The sequence below is a fragment of the Trichosurus vulpecula genome, chromosome 1 (genome assembly GCF_011100635.1).
Source record: "Trichosurus vulpecula isolate mTriVul1 chromosome 1, mTriVul1.pri, whole genome shotgun sequence".
NCBI lineage: Eukaryota > Metazoa > Chordata > Mammalia > Diprotodontia > Phalangeridae > Trichosurus > Trichosurus vulpecula.
The window spans coordinates 482,203,238-482,225,178 of NC_050573.1; the positions used below are offsets into that span (position 1 = coordinate 482,203,238).

Genomic DNA, 21,941 nt, shown 5'->3' on the forward strand with positions numbered 1-21,941 from the left:
CAAATAACATACATCTGAACAATCACGAGTTAGGGCAAATTATGCGCACTGAGAAAAAGTCAGCAGACTCTTTACACTCTTGGGTCCGTAAATCCCACTACTACAAACATGAATGAAGGTCACTAGAAAAGAAAAATAATGAATGAAAAAAAATGGTCTTCTAAAGCACTTCTCTAAACAGTTTAAGAAGTGTTGAAGGGGTCTCAAGTGGAAAAAGTTTAAGAAGCCCTGATCTATATGACAAAAATGTCATAGCATCTCTTTGTAGTGGCAAAAAAAAAAAACCAACTGGAAATAAATAACGGAGTGGAGAAAAACTGAACAAATTGTGACATATTAGTATGATGCAAGCTCATTAAGCCATAAAAAACAAGAAATCTGAGTTCCAGGGATGAAAGATGGCCTCTTGTAAAGGCCCCAAAGTGGGACGTGGGAGTGTGTTGCAACAATTTGGCTAGCAGCTGCTGTGGGAGTGAAAGAGCAACAAGCCCAACAACAAGGACACTGCCAGCACAGCTTCTTTTGATCTACTTTACTAAGGAAAGTAGGGTTAGGGGGCTAACAGTCTTATTTCAAATCAACATACAGATATCATTCACTTAGTTCAGGGGAAAAAAGCCAGCAGCCTGAACTTCAGAGCAAAATTACAAACATACATTATTAACAGACCAAATACAACTCACAGTTACCAAGAAATCATCAACATCTGAGTTCACGAGCTAAGGAGCTCATAACAATGGCTGGCCCAGAGTCATACACCACTCCTCCTGTGGCTCAGAGCACCAAGGGAGAATGCCAACCTCTGGGTTTATATATCTTGTTCAGGGTCAAAGGTGAGTCACACAAGCGACTCATGCACGTGACCCAAAGCATCACAAAAATGCAACTTAAAGCCATGTGGTCTAAAAGCCTCTAATGTCACAAACATGTCACTCCAACCCATGTAAACTAGGCTTTCCCTTGAGGCAAAGAGGTCATAAAGGACTCCTGATTTAATCAAGGAAACAAAGGCCAAACTCTTCAAGGGCATTTGATTGAATAAGCGTTAAAAGCCCGTCTTAACTACCAATACAGAGTGACACTTGAGAAGAACAGGAAGAAGGCTAGTTTGGTTGGACCTTAAAGGTGGAATAATGTTTAATTGATTAGGCTGCAAAGAAAGGATCAAGCTATGTTGTGAAGGGCTTTAGTTTGAATCTTTCTGTAGCTTTCCTAACAACTTATCATCATCATTATTATATTTGCTAATAGTTTATTGTACATCTATTCACAAAGTCTTTCCAAGTTTCTTTGAATTATTTTTGTCATTTCATATGGCATGGTAATATTTTATTACATCCATATACCATCATGTGTTTAATTATTCCCCTATTTTATGTCTAATCTTTAAAATCCTTGGGGTATGTACCCTGTAGTGGAACTGAGGTGTCAAAAAGTATGAAGTTTTTCTAGTATAATCCCAAATTGTTTTCCAAAGGACCTTCTTCCTTTTTTTTCTTGCTATATAAACTTGGAAAGACTTTATGAACAAATGTAATTAACTTTTGAACTACCAAACCTTATAGCATTTATTTATTGTGGTTGAGAGAGGGTAAATAATTTGTCAGGACCACATAATTAGTAAGTGTCTGAGGCAAGTTTCAAACTTAGCTTAACAAATGAGATATTTGTAAAAAGGGGATAGCACAGTGCCTGGCGCATAGTAGGCACTATATAAATGCTTATTCCCTTCCTCCCATTCAGACTCTAACAATGTTCTAACTATGTCTCCAAAGAGCAACATAAAAATTCAAGGAACAATGTTAAAAGTTCTAGATTTTCTGAAACTTTAAGCTCAAGGTCTATAAAGAACTTTACTTTTAAACACTAAGAATATATTTTTGCTACTTGCATTCTATAAATAGAGATGTAGTGGGGGGCAGAGCCAAGACGGCAGAGTAAATGCAGGGACTTGCCTGAGCTCTCCCCCAAACTTCTCCAAATTCCTGCAAAGAAAACCCAAAAATCTCTAAACAAATTCTAGAGCCACAGAAGCCACAAAATGACAGAGTGAAACAAATCTCCAGCCCAAGACCACCTGGAAGGTCAATAGGAGAGGTCTAACACACCAAGCTAGGAATGAAGCACAATCTAGCCTGGGCATGCCCAGCACAGAAAGGGATAGAGCAGGGCTCAGGGGACTGAATCACTGGCAGCTGTGGCAGCTTCCAGACTTAACCTACAAATACCAAAGACAACGTAGAAGACCCCTAGAAGTATCTCTGAAAATAGCTGCACAAAACCCCTAAAGTTTGGGACAGGACACCCTACACACTGGAAGCAGTTTTACCTTAACAAAGAGTTAGAAAGTCAAGTATTTGGCTGGGAAAATGAGCAGTGTAAAAAAACCTCAAACTACAGAAACTTACTTTGGTGACAAAGAAAATTAAAACATACATCCAGAAGAAGACAACAAAAGCAAAGCTCCTATATCCAAAGCCTCCAAGAAAAATATGAATTGGTCTCAAGCCATGAAGAGCTCAAAAAGGATCTGGAAAATCAAATAAGACAAGTAGAAGAGAAATTGCGGAAGAGAAATGAGAGTGATACAAGAAAATCCTGAAAAACAGGTCAATGACTTGCTAAAGGAGATCCAAAAAAACCCTGAAGAAATTAACACCTTAAAAAATAGAGTAACCCAAATGGCAAAAGAGCTCCAAAAACCCAAGGAGGAGAAGAACACCTTAAAAAGCAGAATTGGCCAAATGGAAAAGGAGGTCCAAAAGCTCATTGAAGAAAATAATTTCTTAAAAATTAGAATGGAGCAAATGGAAGCTAGTGACCTTATGAGAAATCAAGATATTATAAAACAGAACCAAAAGAGTGAAAAAATGGAAGACAATGTGAAATATCTCATTGGAAAAACCACTGACCTGGAGAACAAATCCAAGAGAGATAATTTTTAAATTATTGGAGTACCTAACAGCCATGATCAAAAGAAGAGTCTGGACATCATCTTTCAAGAAATTATTAAGCAAAACTGCCCTGATATTCTAGAACCAAAGAGTAAAATAGAAATTTAAAGAATCCGCTGACCACCTCTTGAAAAAGACTCCAAAAGGAAAACTCCTAGGAATTTGTAGCTGAATTCCAGAGTTCCCAGGTCAAGGAGAAAATACTGCAAGCAGCCAGAAAGAAACAATGTGGGTATTGTGGAAACACAATCAGGATAACACAAGATCTAGCAGCTTCTACAGTAAGGGATCCGAGGTCTTGGAATATGATATTCCAGAGGTCAAAGGAGCTAGGACTAAAACCAAGAATCACCTACCAAGAAAAACTGAGCATAATACTTCAGGGGGAAAAAAAAATACACATTCAATGAAATAGAAGACTTTCAAGCATTCTTGATGAAAAGACTAGAGCTGAATAGAAAATTAGACTTTGAAATAGAAGAATCAAGAGAGGCATGAAAAGGTAAACAGGAAAGAGAAATCATAAGGGGCTTATTAAAGTTGAACTGTTTACATTCCTACACGGAAAGATATTTTTAACTCGTAAGACCTTTCTCAGTATCAGGTTAGTTAGAGGGAATACATGCGTGTGTGTGTGTGTATACATACACATACATATGAGTTGAATATGAAGGGATAACATCTAAAAAATAAAATTAAGGGGTGAGAGAGGAATATATTGGGAGAGAGAGAAAGGAAGAGAGAGAATGGGGGTAAATTAGCTCCCATAAAAGAGACAAGAAAAAGCTTTCATAATGGAGGGGAAGAGGGGAGAGGTGAGAGGGAATGAGTGAACTTTACTCTCATCAGATTTGGCTTAAGGAGGGAACAACACACACTCAGTTGAGTATCTTACCAACAGGAAAGTAGGGGGGAAGGAGATGAGATAAGGGGGGATGATAGAAGGGAGGGCAGACTGGGGGAGGTGGTAGTCAGAAGCAAACACTTTTGAAAAGGGACAGGGTCAAAGGGGAGAATAGAATAAATAGGGGGGCAGGATAGGATGAAGGGAAATATAGTTAGTCTTTCACAACATGACTATTATGGAAGTGTTATGCGTAACTACACATGTACAACATATACAGAAGACAAGCAAGCCTTCTCAATGTGGGTGGGTGGGGAAGGAAGAAGGGAGAAAATGTGGAACTCAAAGTTTTAAAAACAAATGTTAAAAACTGTTTTTACTTGCAACTGGGAAATAAGATATATAGGCAATGGAGTAGAAAAATCTATCCTTTCCTACAAGAAAGTAAGGTGGAAGGGGACTGGGGGCAGGGGGTTGGGGGGGGAGAGAAGGTAATAGAAGGGAGGGCACAGTGGAGGAAAGGGTAATCAGAATGTATGCCATCTTGGGGTGGAAGCGGAGTGGAGAGTTGGGGAGAAAATTTATAACTCAAAATCTTGTGGAAATGAATGTTGAAAACTAAAAATAAATTAATTGAATTTGGAAAAATATAAAAATAACAGCAGTTAAGAAAAATTAAAAAATGAAAAAGAGACATAGCATATTCACGCAATTGGATCTCTATAGAACCCCCAAAGAATAGGCTTTTCCCAAGGGCCTCACATTTTAGGCCTCATCAAAAAAGTCTGATAATACCACATTTCTACTGAGGACTTTTTTTTTAAACTATTTTACTTTTTTTTAAACTATTTTACTTCATTGATAGTGAAAAATTTGAAAAAACTGCCTGCTGCAGCCCTATTACCTCTTGAATTCTTACTCACCTCAAATACTGCTACTTCTTCAAGAAACCCTCTCTAATCCTCCTTCTGAGTAATGACGATATTTCCCCTACCCCCAGACCTGACATAATATTCTGTAGCTCCAACAAGCATTTAACATGTACCAGTTTATATTATTGTTTCTTGTATATGTATCATATTTCCCACGAGATTTTAAAGTCCAATAGGGTAGGAACTATAACTTAACTAAATTTTGTCCCTCTCAGTACTTAACACAGTGCTCTAAACATAATTAACAAACATTTGTTGAATTAAATTAAATACAAAGTAACATGAATTTTGGGGTCATCATGATTTTTATCTCACAAAATGAAGACATTTTTAAAAGGCACTTTATAATGCAAATAAATGAGAAATAATTTAATAAATTTTACAATTCTATTTGTTCATAAATTTTGTAATTCCCTATACTATGAAATTTTCAAAAAGAAAAATAGTAATAGACCTATATAACACCTTTGAAATTTTCCAAAATGGTTACCTTACAAACTACCGTTTGAAGAACTTACGGAGTATTAATATTTCCATTTGAAAAGGGTAGAAACTGAGGCTCAGAGAAATGAAGTGACTTGCCTAAGGTTAGAGACAATGAATCAATAAATATTTATAAAGCACCTACTATGTAGGTACTACTACTAGACAGCACTGTGCTAAGCACTGCGGATACGAAAAAGACAAAAGATAGATCCTGCCCCCTCAAGGTGCTCACAGGATAGTGGAGGAGCAAATCAATGTCACATCTAGGACTTAAACCCACAGGTTCTGGGATTTCAAATTCTGTATTTGCTTGACCTCTACCTACATCATGCTTTATGAGAATATTAATAAACATTATTCATATACTTTCTTATATATAGTTTCTTTTAAGATATATATATATCTTTTATATATATATATATATATATATATATATATATATATATATATATATATATATATATATATATATATATATATATATATATATATATATATATATATATATATATATAGTTTCTTTTAAGATGAATGACATACTGGAAAAGCTTCTTGCACAAAGTAGGATGTTGATTGAGACTTGAGGGAATCTAGCAGGCAGAGATGAGAGAGCACTGCAGGCCTGGAGGACAGAAAGCCAGAGCAAATGCTCTGTGTGGAGAGATAGTCTACTGTGTAAGGATCAGCAAGGAAGCCAGGGTCTTTGGGAAGCAAAGTATAAGATGAATGAAAAAAAGTAGGAAGAGGACAAATTGAAAAGGTCTTTAAAAGTTAGGCAGGGAATTTTATATGTGACATGGAGGTAACAGGAAGCCACTGCATTTTATTGACTAGGAGGGTAACAGTCAGACCTGTGCTTTAAAAGGATCAATTTAACAGTGCAGTAGAGGATAGACTGAAATGAGTGAAGATTAGACAGGCCTGTACAATTTGCAGGCCACTGGCTGGATGCTTACATCCCACAGGCTGCTTGCTGCATGCCAAAGGAATTCAGGAGGCCCAAGAAAAATGTAAAGGAAAACATCTTTTATATGTACATGCAATCCTGGTGCAAGCTGCCCAAGCCATTGTGCAGGCCTGGATTAGACCCATGTGAATTAGGTGAGAGGAGGAAGTAAGGAGATAGTTTTCTCAGTAAATGGCTTCAATTTTCTTCAGTAAATTATGAGCAATGTCCTCAGCCTAGAGGGTGGGAAAGGGGATATCATCAAAGTACTGAAGAGAGATAAAAAGTTTGTGATAGCAGCTGTGAGAAGTGAGAGAGTGGATTAAGGGGGTATAAGAAGAATACCTTCTTGAAATAAGAGCCCAGCTGAGATTACAGAAAATGAATTGGTTAATGGACCCAGCAAATATGATTTTCTGACTTTCTCCAGCAATAGCTGTGGAGGGTGGGAGAATTAAGTCTTCAAGGGACTCGAAGTCTCTGAAAAGAAAATGAAGAGGGCTAGGGATTATAAGAGAAGGAAAGATGGAATGATAAAAGGTTTTGGTATAAAAATGTATTAATGATTTTTTTTAATGTAGACAAGCAATTTTGTGACCATAAAGTATTCAAACAAAGCCAAGATCTATTTTCTACTAAAAGTTATATAATGTTTGTTAGAAATAATTTCCTAAATGTAAAATTTTTTCAAAGAAATTGGAAACACACAAGGATAAATAACACAACTGATTTTTCTCAGCTGTCCCACTGAATACAGAAGAGGCTATCTGATATGTAAGGAAATTATTTTGGGGGAACCAAAATCACAGAGTAGCAGGAATACAGCAAGCTCTCTATCAAAACTTCTCCAAATAGATGGAGAAAATGTATCAGACTGAATCTTAACTGAGAAATCTAAGAAGAAAAAAATCACATTGAATCATTTGTCCAGCCCAGGATGAGGCACAGTAAGAAAGAGAGTTCTGGGGACACTGAGGAAACGGTCTGGCAATGCCCAGGGCTTATACACAAGGAAGAGCAAGATGAGGTCCCACACTCAAAAATTCCTAGGTCTCAGAAACAGGTGCCAACTAGCAACTTTATCACCCACTACCCAGTTCTGACTTACAGATCCAGGGCAGACAAAGGAAGGGACCTTCATCAAAGATTTAGAAGCCCTAGCAAGGAAAAACTTCAGAAACAAGAAGCAGCAGTATGGCTTAAACTCCAGAAGCAGTGGGAGGTCTCAATTCTAGCTTCTAGCCCAAACTGAATCCTTCAGACAAATAACCAGGAAAGGAATGCCAGAACAAAGAGAAGTCTACAATTCTGTTATTCTGAATGAGTAGAACTTTACAGCTGATTAATAGTGACTGAATCCAGCGAGAAGTCTTATTATTGTTCAAACCCAAATGCTGGTTAGGAACTTGCAGAGCTCAGACCAAATGGGGCAGTGATCAGCCTATGCCTTGGATCAGATCAGTTTAGGAGCATGGAACCTTGCAGGTACCCAACCTAAGCTTTCCCTAAGGGCCTGGAATTATACAACACGTAATTCCTACAAGAAAGCAACAATATAGCCAGTCCAGACCTTCTCTCCAGACCTGGCTCTAATATGAAATCTGAAATCACAAAGTAGAAAAGAAAAATAAGTAAATATACAGAGACAGACAGACAGACACAGACACAGACACACACTCACTCACACACACACACACACACACACACACACACACACACACACACAATCACATCATAAAAAGCTATGATGGTGATGAGGATGCTGAAGACACAAACCAAGAAGAGAATGACTCCAAAATATCTACAGGTAAGCCTCAAAGAAAAACACATTCTAGACACAAATTCAACTAGAATTCCTAGAAGAAATGAAGCACGAGTTTTATAAAGAATTTAAAATGTATTTATTTATAAGTTGAATGCATACTGGAGGGAAAAGTTAGAAACAGAATGAGAGCTATGGAAGCAAGAATTGAAAATTAACAGCTTGGTGTAAGAGGTATTAAACTTTGCCTAAGCACCAAACTACTTGAAAATTAGAATGGATCAAAGAGAGACCACTGATGCCATAAGAAAATAAGACTATTAAGATAAAAGCAACAGACTAAAAAAGTAGAAGAAAATAAAAGGTATTTAATACCAAAAATGACTGACCTGGGGGTAGATTCGATACAACAGAGCAGAGAAAGCACTACAGCCAAGCTCACTCAACAGTCTCTTCCAAACAACTTTAAAATAATGCCTCAAATAGAATTTGGGAGCAGCATGACCAGGAAAAGGCCTGGGTGAGACATTTTTCCAGCCCAAGATAACTTACAAAGTCAGAAGAAGAGGGTCTACGACACTGGGGTGGGGGTTGACCAGGACCTTACCTAGCGGTAACACCCAGGGGTGAGTCTTAGAGGCAAGACAGCAACAATTACAGAAACTCTTGAGCCAAAGCCTTATCAGGGTAGAGAGGAGCATTTTCAGTCCCAAGGGAGCAAGGGCCATCAGGAATAGTTGTGTTTTCAGTTTCAGGTAAGGACCAGAGTACAGACTGAAAGAGGAATAACCACAGCTCTCTACAGATCACACCAGCCTGGAAGCACTGAAAACTTCCAAATGCCAAGAATTAGCAGAGCAAAAAGGCCTGGAACTTGTGACACCCCACCCCAGGAACAAAAACCCAAATTTAACATAAAGTTCAAAGTCAAGAAAGAAGCTGGGGGGAAAGCAAACAACAAAAAAATACATGATAATAAAAAGTTACCATGGTGACAGGAAAGATCAAGACACAAATGCAGAAGAAACAATGTCAAAACATCTACAAGCAAGGCCTCAAAGAAAACTGGTCACAAGCCCAAAAAGAATTCCGAAAATACCTTTAAAAATTTTATTTCAAGGGAAGGAGCCAATATGGCTGAGAAAAGATAGGGAATTGCCTGATTTTGGCCCCCAAACCCTTCCAAATACCTTTAAATAATGCCATAAAACAATTCCTGGAGAAGTAAAACCCACAAAAGGACAGGGTGAAATAATTTTCCAGCCAAAGATAATTTAAAAGGTCAGCAGGAAAGGTCTGTTACACCTGGGTGAGAGTGGAGGGTGGGCCAGCAAAGGCTGTACCAGCACAGACCCAGCCCGAGCCCCAGAAAACCAGGAGCAGGCCTTGGGAACCACTGAATCAGCAGTGGCTGGAGCTGCTTCCTGCACTCTTGGCCCAAACAGTAAGGAGGTCGAACAGTTGGTCAGAAGGGGATTACAGGGGTCTCTGCTACCACTGCGGAAAAACTATGTTGCTTTCCCCATACTAAGATCCAGGTCCTAGTCCTGAAGGGCAGTCCCAGGGTGAGGAGGAGCACTGTTTGTGGCCATTATAGAATGGGGACCTTCCTCACAGTTCCAGGGCAGAAAAGTGTGCTTATGGTTGCTCACAGACCAGAGCACAAGACAGGAGAGGAGTATACATACCTCTCCTTAGATTCCCGGAAGAACTGAAAACTTATAGGTCCTTAAAAGAATCTCTGTAAAAGGGTACACAAATCCCTAAATCTTAAGAAAGGGCACCCCCCCCCCACCCTGAAAGTAGAGCCCTACTTTAATAAAGAGTTAAAAATCAAGAAACAGGTTGGAAAACTAGCAAACAACAGAAAAAAATTCTGACTACAAAAAGCTACTATGGTGACAAGGAAAATCAAAACACACTCTCAAGGGAAAATAACAAGTCAAAGCTCCTATATCCAAAGCCTCCAAAAAAAAATATGAATTGGTCATGGAGGAGCTCAAAAAGGATTTTGAAAATGAAGAGTTGTAGAGGAAAAATTGGGAAGTGAATGAGAATGATGCAAGAAAATCATGAAAGAGTGAACAGCTTGGTAAAGGACACACAAAAAAGCAGAATTGGACAAATGGGAAAAGAGGCACAAAAATTCACTAAAGAAAAAACTCCTTAAAATGTAGAATTGGCCAAATGGAAAAGATGGTACAAAAGCTCACTGAAGAAAATAATTCTTTGAAAATCAGAATTGAGCAAATGGAAGCTAGTGACTTTATGAGAAAACAAGATATTACAAAAAAGAACAAAAGGAATGAACAAATGGAAGACAATGTGAAATACCTCATCAGAAATACCACTGACCTGGAGAATAGATCCAGGAGAGATAATTTAAAAATTACTGGACTACCTGAAAGCCATGATCAAAAAAAGAGCCTAGACATCATCTTTCAAGAAATTATCAAGGAAAACTGCCCTGATATTCTAGAACCAGAGAGTAAAATAGAAATTGAAAGAATCCACAGATCGCCTCCTGAAAAAGATCCCCAAAAGAAAACTCCTAGGAATGTTGTCACCAAATTCTAGAGTTCCCAGGTCAAAGAGAAAATACTGCAAGCAGACAGAAAGAAACAATTTGAGTATTGTGGAATCAGGATAACACAAGATCTAGTAGTTTCTACATTAAGGGATGGAAGGGCTTGGAATATAATATTACAGAGGTCAACGGGGCTAGGATTAAAACAAACAATCACCTGCCTCGCAAAGCTGAGTATAATGCTCCAAGGCAAAATACTGACTTTCAATAAAATAGAGGACTTTCAAGTTTTCTCAGTGAAAAGACCAGAGCTGAACAGAAAAGCTGACTTTCAAACACAAGAATCAAGAGAAGCATGAAAAGGTAAACAGGAAAGAGAAATCATAAGGGACTTAATAAAGTTGAGCTGTTTTGTTTACATTCCTACATGGAAAGATGATGTGTATAATTCATGAGACCTTTCTCAGTATTAGGGTAGTTGAAGGGAATATACATATGTGTGTGCACGTGTGTGTGTGTGTGCGTGTGCACGCATAAGTGTGTGTGTGTGTGTGTGTGTGTGTGTGTGTGTGTATGTCGGCACAGGATGAGTTGAATATGAAGGGATGATACCTAAAAAAAAAAATAAAACTAAGGCGTGAGACAGGAATATATTGAGGGAGAAAGGGAAAGACAGAATGGGGTAAATTATCTCACATAAAAGTGGCAAGAAAAAGCAGTTCTGTTGGAAGGGAAGAGAGGGCAGGTGAGGGGGAATGAGTGAATCTTGCTCTCATCGGATTTGAATTGAGGAGGCAATAACATAAACACTCAATTGGGTACCTTACCCCACAGGAAAGTAGGGTGAAGGGGAAAAAAGGGGGGATGATAGAAGGGAGGGCAGACAGGGGGAAGACCCAAACACTTTTGAAAAGGGACAGGGTTCACAGGAGAAAACTAAATAAAGGAGGACAGGATAGGATGGAGAGAAATATAGTTAGTCTTTCACAACATGAGTATTGTGGAAGTGTTTTACATAATGATACATGTGTGGCCTATGTGGAATTGCTTGCCTTCTTGGGGAGGGTGGGTGGGAAGGGAAGAGGAGAGAGAATTTGGAACTCAAAGTTTTGAAGTCAGATGCTCAAAAGAAAAAGTTAGTTTTTGCACGCAACTGAAAAGTAAGATATATAGGGAATGAGACATAGACATCTATCCTGCTCTCTAAGAAAGTAAAGGGAAAGGGGATGGGGGGAGGAGTGGGGTGACAGAAGGGAGGGCTGACTGGGGAATGGAGCAATCAGAACATATGCTACCTTGGAATAGGGGGGAGAGTAGTAATGGGGAAAAAATTTGTAACTCAAAATCTTGTGGAAATCAATGTTGAAAACTAAAATATAAAATAAATAATTTTTTTTTAAAAAGTAGATCTGGCCAAGTAGAAAAAAAATCACAAAAGCTCACTGAAGAAAATAATTGTTAAAATTAGAATTGGGCAAATAGAAGCTAATAACTTCATGAGACACCAAGAAAAAATAAAACAAAGTCAAAAGAAAGAAAAAAATAGAAGAAAATGTGAAACATCTCCTTGGAAAAATAAAAGACTTGGAAAATAGATAAAGGAGAGATAATTTAAGAATTATTGAACTACCTGAAAGCCATGATCAAAGAAAAAAGCTTAAACAACATATTTCAAGAAGGTATAAAGGAAAACCAGACCAGATATCCTAGAACAAGAGGACAAAAATGAAATTGAAAGAATACGTTGATCAACTCCTGAAAGAGATCCCAAAATGAAAAGTTCCAGAAATACTATAGCCAAATTTCAAAATACTTCAAACAGAGCCACAGTCAGTATCACACAATATTTAGTAGCTACAATGTTAAAGGAACAAATAACAGATTTGATTAGAAACCAGAATCCATCAATATTTTGTTCAGAAGAAGCACACTTCAAACCAAAAACATATAGAGTTAAAATAAGGGGATGGAGCAAAATGTATAATACTTCACTTGAGGTAAAAAAAAAAAAAAAAAAGTAGGAGTAGTAATCATGGTCTCAGACAAAGCAAAAGCAAAAACAAAGATAAGAAGGGAAACCACACTTTTCTTAAAGTTATCATAGACAATGCAGTAACAGCAATACTAAACATATAAGCGTCAAATGGCAAAGCATCCAAATTCCTAAAGGAAATGTTAAATGACTTACAGGAGGAAATAAACAGTAGAACTATATCAGTTGGGGACCTTAACTTTCCCCTCTAAGAACTAGATAAATGTAACCACAAACAAGAAAGTTAAGGAGATGAATGAGATTTATGAAAAGTTTGATATGATAGATCTCTGGAGAATACTGAATGGAAATAGAAAGGAGTATGCCTCTTCTTCAGCTATATATGGCATCTTCAGAAAAACTAACCACGAAAAAGGACATAAAAACCTCACAAACAAATGCAGAAAAGCAGAAATATTAAATGTACCCTGTTCAGATGATAATGCAATAAAAGTTACATTCAATAAAGGGTTGTGGAGGCATGTTAAAAGTTGATTGGAAACCAAATAATCTTATCCTAAAGAATGAGTAGATCAAAGAACAAATCATAGAAACATCACTAATTTCATTAAAGAGAATGCCAAGAATGAGAAAACACACCAAAATTTGTGAGATACACCCAAAGCATTACTAAGGGAAAAGTTTGTATCTTTAAATATACACACTAATAAACAAAAAAAAGGAAAGGAACAAATCAATGGACAGGGCATGCAACTAATAAGCTAGAAAAGGAACAAGTTAAAAATCCCCAATTAAACACCACGATGGAAATTGTAAAAACAGAAGAGACTAATAAAAGTGAAAGCAAAAAAAACACTGAAATAATAAATAAATAAAACCAGGGCCTAGTTTTATAAAAGAAAAAAGATAAATAAAGCATTGGTCAATTTGATTTCAAAAAGAAAGAAAACCAAATTACTGGTATCAAAAATGAAAAGGGTGAATGCATCACCAATGAAGATGAAATCAAAGCTATTATTAAGAGTTATTTTGCCTAATTATATGCTAATCTACATGAAATGAATACTTACAAAAACATAAATCAGATTAACAGAAGAGGAAGCAGAATACTTAAAATAACCCTATCTTAGTAAAAGAAATTGAACAAGACATAAACAATCTCACTAGAAAAAATCCCCAGGACCAGATGGATTTACAAGTAAATTCCACCAAATTTTAAGGAACATTTAATCCCAATACCATATAAGATATTTGAAAAATATATATAGGCAAAAAAGGAATCCTACAAAATTCCTTTCATGATACAAATATGGTTTTTGATACCTAAACCAGGGAGAACAAAAACAGAGAAAGAAAACTATGGCAATTTCCTTAATGAATATCAATGCAAAAATTTTAAATAAAATATTAGCAAGGAGATTACAACAACACATCACAAAGATCAAACACTAAGACCAAATGGGATTTTTATACCAGGAATGAAGAGCTCATTCAGTATTGGGAAAAATCTCAGCACAGGTGCCCATTATCAATAATAAAGCTAACATCATATGATCATATCAATAGATACAGAAGAGGCTTTTGACAAAATACAACAGTCATTCCTACTAAAAACTCTAGAAAGTATAGGAATAAATGGATCCTTTTTTAAAATGATAAGTAGTATCTATCTAAAACTAAGAGCAAGAATTATATGTAATGAGGGAAAAACTAGAAGCCTTCCCAGTAAGATCAGGGGGTGAAGCAAGAATGTCCTCTATCACTATTATTGTTCAGTACTGTATTAGAAATGCTAGCTACAGCAATAAAGAAAAAGAAAATGAAGAAATCATATGGAGGACAATATGATGGTACACTAAGAGAACTTTAGAAAATTAACTAAAAAACTAGTTGAAACAATTAACTTTAGCAAAGTTGCAGGATATTAAAAAATATATAAATCATCAGCATTTCTATATGTTGCCAACAGTACATAGCAGGGAGAGATAGAAAGAGAAATTCCATTTGAAATAACTGCAGACAATACAAAATACTTGAAAGTCTACTTACCCAGACAAACATAGGAATTAAATAAACAAAGTTATAAAGTACCTGTCACAAATAAAGACAGACCTAAAGAAATGGAGAAATATTCATTGCTCAAAGGTAGATCAAGCAACATAACAAAAATGATAACTCTATGTAAGTTAATTTGCTTATTCAGTGTCATACCCAAACTAAGAATTATTTTTTAGAGCTAGAAAAAATCATAAACCAATATCTCACACAAAGGACCAAGAAAATGTCAAAATGAATACATGATTTAGACATAAAGGGTGATATCATGAGTAAATTAGGGGAGCATGGAAAAACTTACCTGTCAGATTTGTGGATAAAGGAACAGTTTATGGCCAAATAAGAGAAAGAGTAGATCATGGGAAGTAAAATGTAAAAAAGTTTTTGCACAAACAAAACCAATGTAACCCAAATGAGAAGGAAAGTTGGAAACTGGGGGAAAAATTTTTACTCCAAGTTTCTCTGACAAAGGCCTCATTTCTCAAACATAAAGAGAACTAAGTCAAAGTCACAAAAATAAGAGTATCAACCCAACTAAAAAACAAAAAAGGAAGGTGAGTATCTCTACATTGTTTGATAACTGTCCATGGCTACGACTCAAACTAATCAAGAAGGAGACAAGCTCTAAGTTTAGGCTTCCTTTAGTGATGGTACCAGGGACTATGGTGTCATCTCAAGTACCTCAAAGATACTTGGTAAGTCTCCCACCAAAGATTATTTGATACCCCTACCACTGCTAACAGGAACAAATCAAAATGACAAGTACACTAGCAAACCCAAACTACATAAGTCTCAAGTTCCCTCTTTTTCAATAACATCTTTTGGTTCCAAGCATAAATGCTTATTGTATTGAATCATTCAGCTTAATTTCAACAAACTGTATATTTAACTTACTTACAATTTTATATAGTATGCACTTAAGAGTTATTTGTGACAACTGAAAAATTTCACACTTCTGGTCAATGTAACTAAGAATTTAAAAGGTAAACTAGAAGCCTGTTTTTCAGCCCAGCAACCTTTACATATCCACTTTCTACACACACACACACACACACACACACACACACACGAAATCGAACATATCCTCAGCTCTTCTTATTGAGCCATATTGCATCCATTATTTTTCTGAGTACTATTTAAAAAGAAATTATGTATCATCACTCATTTAAAATATCCATAAATTTAAATTTAAACATTTGCTGTGTGTATGCATATGTGCACATGTGTGGTGTGGTTTAATAGATGGCCTCAAAGCCAAAAATTCCTGGGTGCAAGTCCCAATTCTGACCCTGAACAAATCACTTACCCTCCCAGCATTCTGAGCAATTGCCTAAGACTTTAAATCACAGAGAAGACATGAACCTGAATTGGTAGAAGGAGCTTCATGATTTAGGAGATCCCTGTTCCACTGAAATCAGATGTCTAAGCCACATTCTATTTTTATAATATTAACTTAATAATAAAAGGAAAATAACTTTCTACATTTTAGAAAGTAGCATTTCCCTTTTAGATTAAAAGAGTGAGAAATTGAAGATGGTTCCCCAGTATACTGGTTGGAATCCCTGGGATGTACTTACAGGAGGACATAGATGAAAACTCGACAAGTGGGTAGTGGTGACTGGGTTGCTATTCACAACACTGTAGAAAATATCCAAATCAGTAAGATCACAGACCCATGTAAGCATTTGCCTATATCTCCTATAAGTGAAAGTTAATGTGCAATCCTCTATTATAACAAAAAAAAATTCTCCTGATTTCTTAACCCTTAGATAAGTCAGTCAATAAACACTTATTAAGTGTGCCAGGTACTGGGCTAGGAACACTAAGAAAAGAAACCATAGTTCCTACTCTCAAGAGACTCACAGGCTAATGAGGAAAGAAGCATGCAAACAACTATGTACACAAAAGCTCAACAGAGCGCAAATAAGAAATAATCAACACAGGAAAAGCTTTTTATAGAAAGTGGGATTTTAGCTTGGCTACCAGGAATCCTGATGAAGATGAGGAAGGAGAGAACTGGGAGCAGCCAGTGAAAATGCCTGAAGTCTGGAGATAGAATTCCTTGTTCAAGAACAACAAAAAAGTTAGTGTCACTGGACTGGGAGGTATGTGTGAATATGTTAAGTGTAAGAAAAATGGAGGAGGGAAGAGAAGGGGCACAAGCAGAGGACTTTGTATTTGATCCAGGAGTTAATAGGAAGGCACTGGTATTTTTTGAGTAAAGGGATGCTTTAGGAAGGTCAGTTTAACAGCTGAATGGAGGTTGGGCTGGAGTGGTGAAAGACTGGAGGCAGAGAGATGAGTCAGTAAGCTACTCTGCAATAGTCCAAGCATGAGGTGATGAATGCCTGCATCATTAAGCGTAGCAGCAGCATCAGAGGAGAAAAGAGGGAAGAGTATGAGATGTTATGAATAAGATGACCTGACAACAGACTGGTTATGTGAGGTAAGAGAGAGTGAAAAATTGTGGATAACACTTGGGTTTTAAACCTGAATAACAGGGAGAATGATGGTATCCTCAACAATAATGGGGATGTCAGGGGCAGATAATGAGTTAAATTTCAGATATGTTGAGTTTAAGATGTCTACAGGACATCTAGTTCGAGATGTCCAGGACACAGGTGGAGATATTAAACTGGAGATCTGCAGAGAGGTTAAGGCTAGATAAGCAGATCTAAGAATTACCTGCAAAATAATGACAACTGAATCTACAGGAACTGATAAGAACACAAAGTGAAAAAAAGTATAGAAGGGAAAAAAGAGGACCCAGAACAGAGCCCATCTTTAATTGGAGTGTCATGGTAGAAGATACAGCAAAAATACCTGAGAAGGAACTGTGAGATATGTAGAAAAGAGAAGAGAGAAGTCTCATGAAAACCTAAAGATAAGAAAGTATCAAGAAAAAAAGGGTAATAGAATGTGTCAAAGGCTACAGAGAGGTCAAAAGGGACAAGGTTTGAGAAAAGGCCATTTTCTTTGGTAATAAAGAAACTGTTAACAACTTCAGAGAGAGCCATTTCAGTGAATAGTGAGGTTGGAAGCCAGACTGTGAAGTTAAGAGAGTGAGAGGGGAAAAAAAAAAATGGAGGCTCCTATTGTAGATGGCTATCTCAGGGTGTTTAACTACAAAAGGGAGAAGAAATATGGGATGACAGCTAATGGAGATGGATGAAGTGATGATTTTTTGAGGATGGGAGAGACATGGGTATGTATGTAAGTCTTAGGGAAGCAGCTAGTAGACCAGGAAAGAACATGATAGAAGAGGTGATCGGCTGAAGAAAACAGGACATATGCTAAAGAAGTTGGGCTAGGGAAAGTCTATTTATAATATAATATCCTCATTGAGAATACTCCTGATGTATGTATAGATTATCCTTGTAAGAACTTTATATAGATAAGAAGGCATGTATAGGACAAAAGCTGTAAATGGTCATCTTCTCATCACTAATAATGAAGTCCAAGATTTTCTTTTTTTCAACAGCTTAGGCATCTTCTTTCTTCACAGAGTTGTGAATCAATCCCTCAATGCCCTCATAAATGTGTCACCTCTGGCATAGTTCCCCTCTATATAGCTTTAAATTACAAGGTATCAATCTGAATTAGTAGGACTTTCATGATTCAGGAGATTCCAATTCCAGTAAAATCAGAGGTCTAGGCCACATTCTATTTTAGAGTATTAATTCAATAATAAAAGGAAAATAGAAAATCCAGATGCTCTGCACTATCCTCTTCTCTGGAATCCCTCACTCTTTCACCCTATCACTGATCCTCCCAAGCTTTTGATTATTCCCATCATCTGCTACCTCTACTCTCACACACGTGCCTGCTGAACAAAGCTGGAGAAAAAAATTTTAAACATATGCTTAAAATAAATAATAAATTAGAAATTTAAAAAATTATTTCCTTTCCTTGGGCCTGTTTTTTAATATATAAAATTAGAGGGTTGGAACAAATTACTTCTGTGGTCCATTCCAGTTCTAAATCTATTAGTATTCCTTCACACTTTTTTAGAGAGTTTAACCACTGACAAAGTACATCATTACTTACACTTATGCATGTGACTATCAAGTTTAAGTCTCTACGATGTCTTCCACTTGTCTCTTCCACTTCCATATTTCTTGCTCTGCCTTTAGTATTTCTCTACTTAGAGACCCAAAAATCTTTTCAACATACTAATTTGTTAAACAAAGAAAATCTGTTACCAATTTCCCTTACACCTGCTTTTCTTTTTCCTACTTTCAAAAGCACTAAAAATCTTAGTCATCTTCACATCCTCTCTCTCCTTACCCATTCATGTCCACTCCATTTCCAGTAGAGTAAGTAAATACATGTCTATCATACTAATGAAACACAGCTCTAATTGGATATTTAGATGTCTGGGCTCTTGGACATTATTCATGTTTTTATGTATACTTCTATTTGTCCTAGGTCTTATTTAAACTTAAATTGATAAATTTCTCAAGGACAGTGACAGTCCCCTGCTTCTTTTGTAACATCCCACCACACCTAGCAGAACCCTCTCTCTACACAGTGAGAATGTAATAAATAATAAGGATGGTTTCATATAGGAATGAACGTAACATATAACAGATTAAAATCATCTCACCAGATTTGTGACTGTAATTCAGATTTCTAATTTCTTATAAATTTGACTACAGTCAACAAAGCAAAGATAACAATGAATTTGTAGTTTTTTAATAAAACAGACTGTAAAAACTATGAGTCAATGAATATATTTAAGAAGGAAAACCATAAAATAAAAACTAGATAATATTTAGCCCCTAGCATCCTCAGAGAATTATTAGGAAAGAATTCACTGAGAATAAGTTTATTGTGAACAGCAGCCTGCTAAAATACACAATCTCTAAACGAGATGCTAAATGTTCAGTCAACCTGAACTGCTTGCTACTCCCTGAACTTACACATTTGCACATCCTGGCTCTCAGATGTCCTCACTAGCCCTTACCAATGATGAATTCTTTGCCTTTCCACAGACTTGAAAGGTAATTTATTCCTTACTCTTCTAATTTATTTATGATGTGACCTTTTATATTTATGTCATGTATACATCTAGAATCTATGACTAACTGACTGAGGTGTTGATTTATACCTAATTTCTGCCAGATTTCTATACAGTTTTCTTACCAGTTTTTGTCAGATAGTGAATTCTTCCCCCAGTAAGTAGGGTCTTTGAGTTTAATGAACACTGTATTACTGGTGTTTTTGTTTTTCTTTCCTTCTGAATATTATATATCAAATTTGCTCCACTGATTGAACTTAATTCCATTATTTAAACTGTTTACAAAAATAGCATAAGGGATCCTACCAAATTTCTTCAATTCATACAGAGGTAGTCATGATACACAAACCAGGAAGAGTTTAAACAGGAAAAAAAAAAAAAAAACTATAGACCAATATCCCTAATGAATATCGGTGCAAAAGTTTTAAATAAAACATTAGCAATGAGGCTAAAACAACATATCACAAAGATCATACACTATAACCAGTATGGGCTTACATCAGGAATGCAGGAGTTGGTTTGGAACTGATGAGGGCACAGTCTCTGGGAACCCCCTTGAATCTGGAATACAGTCTCTGGGAGCCCCCTTGAACTGTCCTTGAATCTTCCAACTGGATCTGGCCTTCCCCTAAGGCCACGAGCCTCACATTATCATTAGGCCCAAATCTCTACCTAGCCTCACCCTAAAGGGTGTCCAGCTACTTCCCCACCCTTGATATATCAGTATCCATGCCTTCAGCTACTTCCCATCCTTAATTCCATTCTCTAGATTCCTGGACTCTGACCCCACCTTATCCTCCTTAGACTTCCCCTCAAGACCCTCCCTAAACCCCTCCTCTAGTCACCCCAGACCACCCCTCAATCCCTCCTACAATCTTGGTGTATATAATCTCCATCTTGCCTCCATGAAGGTGCTCAGATTCAATCTAATTCAGTAGGTTGAATCTGGCCCGCTTGTGGAAACAGGCGTCACAAAGGGGGGGATTTCTTAAGACAGCCCATTATGATGAATCCCTAACAAACTTTCTCTTTTCCCGTGGCTGAGAAGGCTTGAGTCGAATTCTTTTGGCAGGACCCGGTGCGTCAATATTTTGGGGTGTCCAGCACCTCTCAACCTAAAACCTCTTCATATATGGTGCATTGGCTGGGAACGACTGCTAACCTCAAGTTCTTCTCCAGCCAAGACTGGAAGGTAAGCCTCTCCCTAACCCAAACCCTTTCTCACTCTCCAAGCATTTTGGAAGTGCTTTTCAGGCCTGACTTCCTAGGTCCCCAGTAGGTCAGACAGCTGCTCGCTGTCTCGGACTCAGCCTGACGCTATCAGGTTCTCGGTCCAGTGGTTTATGTTCAAGGCCACGGACCTGGGAACACCTTCTGGAGGACAAGGATGGATGCCCTATCCGGAAGTGCGCCCCCAATTTTCCCAATTCTCTCAGCGCTAGGGAACGGGAAAATCTCAGGTACCTTTTTGTGTTTGTTTTTTCCTGTCTTGCTTTGTTCCTTTTTGAGGCTTACTCCCAGATCCTCCTTGCAGAGGAAGGGACTTCCAGCCCCCTGGGCTCACAATGGGTCAATTCTCCTCGATTCCCAAAAATTCACCCTTAGGCTGTCTTTTACAAAATTGGAAAAAATTTAAGTTCTCTGAAGAACTTAAAGGAAAAAGCTGGTATACCTTTGCAATATTGCTTAGCCACAATATCGCCTAGAAGACCACGAAGAGTGGCCTATTTTTGGGACTTTACAATATAATACTCTTTTACAGTTAGAATTATATTGTCAGCGAGAAAGAAAATGGACAGAAATTCCTTACATAATGACCTTCGTGGAGCTCTCTCGGAACCCTGTTCTCAGAAAAGATTGTAAGATGTTCATAGCTAGAGCCCCCCCCAAGGGGCAATGGGGGTCAACAGGACATTTTGGATAACCCCTTCCTTATGGCCCCCAGGGCCTCAGCCCCAGCCCCTCCTCCTGTTCCCCAACCTCCCCAGAGCACCCTTGTTTCCTGTGCTCCCCCTTCCATGGCCATCCCCTCTTTCTCTCAGTTTCCTGTAGTGCAACCCTCCTCTTATCCTGCCTCCTTCACGGTCCAAATCTCCTACCCTGCATCTCCTCCCATGGTCCCAGCCAAGGGTGTTGTTGCGGTGCTTCCCTCTGTGGCCCCTTCCCCTGAAGGGACCCCTACTCAGGTTCTGGCCTCACGGCCTGCCCCTATTTCAGGCCCTGCAGTATCTACCACCATGGGCCCTACCCCCAAGGCAACCCCTACTCAGGTTCCAGTCTCCGGCCCTGCCCCCATGGTAGTACTTCCTCCCCTGGCCCCTCTCTCTGAGGTGGCTCTCACTCAGGTCTCTTTGGTATCTCCCTCTCTGACCCCTACCCTTCCTCAGGTACCAGCTGATCTCCCTTGCCAGCCAGAGGCCCT

At 37.8% G+C, this 21,941-nt stretch overlaps 1 protein-coding gene across 3 annotated transcripts in view; it reads right to left on the reverse strand.

Annotated features, from left to right (window-relative positions):
• FER (FER tyrosine kinase) overlaps positions 1-21,941 on the reverse strand; it is a 272,528-nt gene that overhangs the window by 229,585 nt on the left and 21,002 nt on the right. The gene's annotated exons all lie outside the window — the stretch shown is intronic.